General features: G+C 39.7%; 1 long non-coding RNA gene across 1 annotated transcript; it reads left to right on the top strand.

Annotated features, from left to right (window-relative positions):
- The first annotated feature begins 2,612 nt into the window (after positions 1–2,612).
- Positions 2,613–4,064, top strand: LOC126928057 (uncharacterized). Its single transcript, XR_007716226.1, has 2 exons — positions 2,613–3,558; positions 3,668–4,064. It is a non-coding gene; the product is annotated as an uncharacterized LOC126928057 (long non-coding RNA).
- The last annotated feature ends 3,280 nt before the right edge of the window (positions 4,065–7,344 follow it).

Raw genomic sequence — 7,344 nt, 5'->3', positions numbered from 1 at the left:
ATCCGTCTTCTCCGGCTTCTCAACTAACACTGCCTTTAGCGTCTCTTTGTCTTTTCCCGTCCTATCGGACACGTGTCCCGAAACGCCCGTGGCCAGAGTCACGCAGGCCCTTTCCACGAAACTATCCACTTAAAAAGAACCGACGACACATTGATGTACCCGACGATGCCGCGGCTCTCGCGGCATTGTTTATGGTTCGGCAGATATCTTAGGCCTTTTGTCCACGATACTACATATATAACATACGTATAATAGCCAAAGTTCAACTGCCAAGTATACGCAAAGCTTTTATTTTCAATTTATGCGACACCACTATGTTTCATGAATTTATTTGCTAACGGTATTGAAACAAATAACAAGCAGAGGACGAACTATCCGTGAACTGTTTTGCCAACGAGTACGCTTCCAATATTTTCTGTTTGAGAAAACACACTTGTTGCTGTTGCAACTCCAAATATTTTTACAGCCGACGTTTTTGCCATGAATCATCGGCTAACATATAAAATAGAGAAAAGCCATAGTTGATTGTAATGGAAATTTAGAAAACCTGAAACTCGATATAGAAGGGAAAAATAAAGGAAAGGAAGGGAGAGATAATTGGAAGCTTGGGGCCAGGTTTAATTCACTGAAACCGGGCTGCTTGTGTCATCACGAAACAGAATTGCCAGTACGTCATTTCTGTGCTCCCGTCCTCGTAAAAACGGTTTCACTCGTTAAGAAAAAACGAATAGGCGGTGAAGAGAGAAAAAAGCAGACAGAGAGCGCTTTTAAAAAGCTGACGAAGCGTGCGTTGCCACAACGAGACACACGGTGCTATTTGTCGTTTTAAATTGCGCCGCAACTTGTTTTTCAGATCTTTGCTAGAGACACGTGAAAACACGTTGGAAGTATATTTCTTGTTTTTGTGGAATTTAGCTGGAAAATAAAAAATAACGTAAAACATGTACTTACGACTTACAGAGTAATTGAATGTATACACTATAATAACCAGCGATTTAAGGCTTTAAAAGATCGAAAAAAAAGAAAAGAAAAGAAGAAAGATAATATGTTGTGGCAGTCTAACTCGATCTAAGGAAATAGAGAGGGAGGGGGTTGGGGGGGGGCAAAGCTTGTTAATCTGGAAAGAATACAAGCATCAATTTCAAGCACTTATAGAGAATCAAGCGGGCTTGTTAAGGTCGTAAGTTGGACAATTATCCCGTGTTAGGTTCAATCAGCTTAGTCCTACACAAAATTGATCGAATCATGTGAAAACAAATGTATTCTGATTTTTGTCGCAGATATTTCTGGTCTACGCACTCCAGTGCCCACAAAGCAGTTATTGAAACAGCTGATTTTCGCCTATTCTAGAGCGACAACATCCCCTGATCTTTTACAACCATGAAGGACCTGTACTCGAAAATACTTGCAATTCTCATCTGCTTGCAGGTTATTTTCGTCACTTTCTTCCCGTCAGGGGCTGGTAAGTTGATACTGATTAATTATACCATCGAAATTCTATATAATGGCTACAAAAAATATTTGCATCATTACCCTCATTTCCTAACGAAGCGCGTTTTTTTACCAAGTTTTATATTTCATTTCATAGTATCAAATCTCTGTAGTTACACGAAAGTATTAAATGATAGGAAACTTGATATACACGAATTTAATTAATTAATAAGTTAGTCGATATACAGCCATTATTATTTCATGTGAAATATTACAACGTCAAAAACTTAACGTTCTTGTACGTACAGTATTAATCACAAATTGTAAGAATGTTTACTGATAAGCAAAATAGATAATATGGAAAACGCAGACCTATGGAAAGAGAATTCCTGACATTAGACAGGAATACGCGATTGCACGAAATATTTTATGGTATGTCTGACATGGAGAATATATGCGGCGAAGTACGAAAAATTCATCCTGAGATATGTATACGACCTACGCGGTACGGGACGTGTTATAAATGGTTTTCGCCACTCAGCCGTATTTGAATTTGTGAACACGATCGAACAAATGACGCGACAATTATTAATTGCCGTATCTGCCTTAGTAACGATTCGCGTTGGAACGAGGTCGAATCGTTCCGATTCCACGCGCGATTAACAAATAATTACAGTGGACATCAATTACTTGGATGACCTTCGTCATTTCAGCTTAAAACGATTAATTTGATCAAACCAACCAATTATTTCAATTAATACAATCTGCACTTTAAATTCGCACGTCTTGTGTATACACACCGGGCCAGAGAAAAGTTTTCATTCGTTCGAGTAGAACCTTCGTAGTCCTTGAGGACGCGTGTCGCTTCTCGTGCACCTAAAGTTTCGCTCAAATTAACCGATTTATTTGAATTCGAGCGAGTGAAAACCTCTTTGTCACCGTGAGTTTGTTACTTAATTGATACTCTTAGATGCCCTTTGCTTTCAATCTCTTACATCCATTCTTAATTAGTCAAGTCGTTTGACTTTTGACAAGTATTTTGAAACCATTTTACTAACACGAACCTACTTTTTTACTTGAGATTATCCGCTATTTTTATTCAAATGTATATGTACGTATATACACTTTTGAATTTTAAACGAACCTTCTATTATACCTATATCCTTTAAGTGCCGTTTTAAGTTTCAAGAGACTTTAACTCGGATAGCTCGACTTGGAGTTCTAACGTATACTGTAAAGCACACTTGCGAAGTAAAACAGCAAACACGATATAAAAACTTTTTGCCCATGTAAGAAATCGAATAACCTATTTCAACGGTGCTTTAATCTCATCGATGAAGCATCGATGCAACGAAGGAGCATCGTGATAGCCGCAATGCGGATCCGTTGAACAAAAATTTCCTGGTACGGTCGTTTTCGTAATGTTATTAACCGTTTTAGTGTCGGATGTTTCAAGACTCCGTATCGGTTTGTGCTGTGCAGCGCGATAGCGCTTCGTTTATTTATTTGCGAGTAGTACCGATCGACGCGATCGCGCTGCCCTTTTTCATCCTGTTTTTTTCATCGAAATATACCGTTCGACGTGCTCGCGCTTCATTTCATCGGTTATACTGGAAGCGTTACAACAAACACTCAAAAGTTTGCGAAATATTTATGCTCTGCGTTTCGTTTGTGTGATAACATTCTATAATGCAGGATTTGGTTTTCCGATTCAAGAGGTAATTTTTTATATTGGTTTTTTTTTTTATTTGGTTTATGATTATTTGAAAAACGAGTAATTACGAGAGGAAACTCTGATATGACTCGCGACGAGCACGCTTGAGCGCGTTGCGAATTAATGATCGTGACCATACATCGTGGCACAATTTACCACGGTACGCGAATAGAGTGATCACGCTGCGTGGCGTTAAAACGGTTAGCGTAACTGCGCGTACGATTGTCGAGTGACAAAGATATTGACGCTGGTAATCGTTTTCAGTGCATTTAGGAGGAAACTGTACTGATTTCGAAGGACGATCTGTCTTACATGGACAGATGTATGTGCCGGGACCTTGGATTTGCATACACTGCATATGTTACAATTCGAAGTCAACATCTTGCGGGCGTCTCCGCTGTTCAATTCCTGCGGTAAGTATATGCTCATTCTAAGAGCAACCAGCTTAACACAACCATGAGAAACTAAAGTACACCGTTAACGCTTGCATGCTGGTCGTTAAAACACATGCTGCGCGAATAGGGTACACAGCGATTCATTTAACTCGCCTTGAATTAGTTTTAGAAAGACAAACATGGACAGGGATAATTTTTGTCACGAGTCGTTTAATTTATTCGTTCATTAGAACGAATTAATTTACACCTGCTGAGATCGCGATTGATGCGACAAATTCGAAATCTTGTTCCATATAAATATTTTTAAACAAGCACGTCGTAAGCTTTGTATATTTTTTAATCGCAACGAAACTGTTCAGAGAAATGCTGAAATTATTAATTATAAAAGGAGATTTCTACGCATCGTTGTAAAAGTGTCAGGGAAAATATTCGTGAAACAGTTACGTTGTTACAAGTTCTACAAGAAGAAATATCGAAAATCACGTTCCACTTATTCAGTTGCACGTGTAAAAGGTATCTTGCGTTCGCGCAAAAAATCTCTGAAGGATACATGCTTTATAATAATTGGAGTGTCGAAGTTGTTACACGGATCGGCGTACACGTACCTTTTAATGAAACTAGGTTACTCATTCGTTATTCGTTCCTAATTTTCAGCTTCACGATTTTTACGCAATAAAATTTTATACACCTGTTCGGTTTATAAATGATTCAATTCAAATTTAACAGAATTAAAGTTGAAATAATCATTTGTACTTCATTAAAAGGTTCTTTCAGCATCTCGTTTCAATATTTTTATTGGTAATATTTTGTTGATCGTTATATTTAAATGGAGTTTTTCAAAGGAGAGACATTTTAAGGTAGGAAATGGACATACATTTATAATAAAAATTCAGAAGAAAGAATATTTCATACAGAAAGAAATATTCCGTATGTATAAATAACTACGCTATGAATTTTATATGTATCGGATATTCCTTCTGGTTAATGTATCTGATGTTTTTTCACGCGAGATAGCGTATATTTGCATCTATATGTCTCTTCGTTTCTCAGTAGTAAAACTTAGCATTCATGCGGCTGATAAGTAGTTACGCACTGACAACGAGAAACATAAAATGAGTAAGAAGCATGAGACATTCTATAGGAAAAATAAACTTGTTTTTATCTTTCATTGCATATTCGTCAGAATATTGTTAATAAATATTTAAGTTAAGATTTCAGTTGAAATAAATACATAGGATTAGACATTTATTTATATATATATCTATGAACGCATTTGACATAAAATTTTGATAACGACTAAAATTATATATTCTGATATTAAATTAATTTAATGAGAATAAAAAACTAATTTTTTTAAACAAGATTTTGTATAAAGTTATATTTATTAGGAAAAGTTCGTTCATCCCTTTATAATATGATAGGATTAGACTCATAGCTGTGTAAATCATTTCATGGAATAGTATATGTGTGCGTGTGTGTTCTAAGTTTTTACTATAAAAATGCTAAATGTACTAGGAGACGTTTTTAAAAATTCATACATTTTTCTTCATCAAACATATCAATCGTTATATTGAAAAGTTAATTATCTATTATTTGTTTCGAGCTGCACATTGATTGAGACATTCCTGTTGGTTATAATTGCGAATTTAACGCAACGAAGTTGTTTGAATCCCTTGCGAGCATGTAAATATATCGTCGAATTAATAGGTCAATTACTTGAGGTTGGAATTGAAAGAAAGAGAAAGGTGGAGGAGAAGTCTTGCGTTTGAATGCGGGACACTTTTAAAGCCCACAGTTCGCTGAAATTGCCAGAGAATTCAATTAAATGGCAAATTAAACCATTGAACTGAATCTGTTTCCAATCGCGAGCTTAGAAGTTCTATCCTTTGAATTTTTATATCAGTCAACTTTCTTTTTGTACGTACGGTAACGAATACAATTCATGAATTAATGAAGTATGTAATTGGATGAAAGTTCTTCTTCCTGGATTCAGTTTAGACTAAGAAAAATTATATAATAACGAAATTATCAACTTAAAATTGATAGAGTGTATAGTTTTTTTTCTTTTTTTTTTTTTTTGCGTGAGGAGGGGAAAATGCTGTTACGCATACCCAGTGATCCGCATCACTGGGTTATGTGGGACTCGGGCGGATGTTGTTGCCATACCCACTAAAAACCCCTCCTCCTTTTTCCTTTGCTTTGAGGACAGACAACCCCGGTAAAACCTGTCGGCAGTCATCAGGGTTGTCCTTTCATGCCCCGTTGTATCTTCTTCGTCGGGCAGCTATTCTGTATATTCAGTATTGCTCTCGTCATCTTCTCAGCTAGTTCAGAATACTGGGCTGATCTCCTTCTGTGGTTCTTTGTTGTCTTGTATCTCTGCCTTCACTGCTCCGCGTAGTTGTTGTTGCTCTCGTTCTCCTCCTTGTCTCCTTCAAGGCCTTCGCTGTCACCCTCCTGTGAGACATGACGGTCTTGCGAAATTGCCTGAATTTATCCCAGCTCTCGTTCTTGGCGGTCACCGTGGCGATCAGATTGTCCACGTCTATCTTCTCGCCAAGAGCGTTCTCCAGCTCAATCCTTCTGTCCGTTCACCTCGGGCACGTGAAGAGGGCGTGCTCTGCATCGTCGTTAGGGTCTCCACAGTCGAGACAGTTGCTGTCGCTGCTCTTGCCAATCCTCTTTCTATAGACACCGAAACTCCTGTAGAGGTGGCCGTGTGTGCGTTATATATTTATTGGACGTGCGTGATAGCTGTGGTAGTTGGGCCTGGTCCGCTGTAATTGTCACTGGGGGCTGTAGATGTCGCTGCCGTCGTCCGACACTAGTTAGTGTCGAGTGCCGCCACACTCCCATGCCCGGTTAACAGCTGCATGCTGTGATGATCGATGTCCATCTTCTTTTTGGTAAATAGCAGCGCACTCGGTATTAATTTCCTTGCGCCTCCAGTTCCCCCTTCAGCTCGTTGCCGTCATCCGCGCCGATCTTGGTCTTATGGATCTTGTTCCACTCGTAAGTCTCTCCGAGCATCTTTATCTTTATGTAGATCGGGAGATTTCCGGTCAACACGCAAAGTGCCGCGTGGGAGACGGTACGATATGCCGTCGTTGTTATGCACAGGGCCGTTCGTTGTGCCCGTTTCAGCTTCTTCCTGTTCTTATCGGTATTCGCTAAGCTAATTCTTCTTTCTGAACCCATACCGCCTCCGATGGAACGGGTCCGTTCCGATGCATCTCTCGATGATCTTCTTAAAGCATTTTTCCCAGATCTTGCTCATGGCTGGGAGTATGCTTATCGGCCGGTACGCGTTAGGGAGACTGGGATCCTTTCCCGGCTTCCTTAGCAGTATTACTCTGGCCGTCTTCCAGCAGTCTGGTTCCAGCTTGCTTCCAGCTCCTGCTTCCAGCAGTCCAGGAGTCTTCCATCGACTCCTGCAGCCTTCTTGGTGTTCATTCTTCCGGCGGCATCGACGACATCGCCTTCGCCGATGACGACGCTGAAGCTGATGTCTCCTTCTTCTTCGGTCTCTGCCTCTTCGCGGCCCTCGTAATGGGAGGGTCCGTGTCCCATGGTGAATAGCCTCTGTAGGACTGCTTCCACCATGTCGATCGGCATGTCGTTGGTTGGTTTCTTGCTTTTGCATCTCTTCATGACTGTGCGATAGGGTTTGCCTTCTTGCTTTCCTGTATGGATGGAAACGCGTTCGAAAAGTAGAACGGAGTAATTAGCGATGCACGATCCCAGGCTGGTGAATATTTTTCCATCGGGAAAAGTCAGGTCGAGCGATACAAGATTTATATGCTC

This window comes from Bombus affinis, unplaced genomic scaffold (genome assembly GCF_024516045.1).
Source record: "Bombus affinis isolate iyBomAffi1 unplaced genomic scaffold, iyBomAffi1.2 ctg00000506.1, whole genome shotgun sequence".
Classification (NCBI taxonomy): Eukaryota; Metazoa; Arthropoda; class Insecta; order Hymenoptera; family Apidae; genus Bombus; species Bombus affinis.
This window is presented reverse-complemented; position numbering and strand designations above follow the sequence as displayed.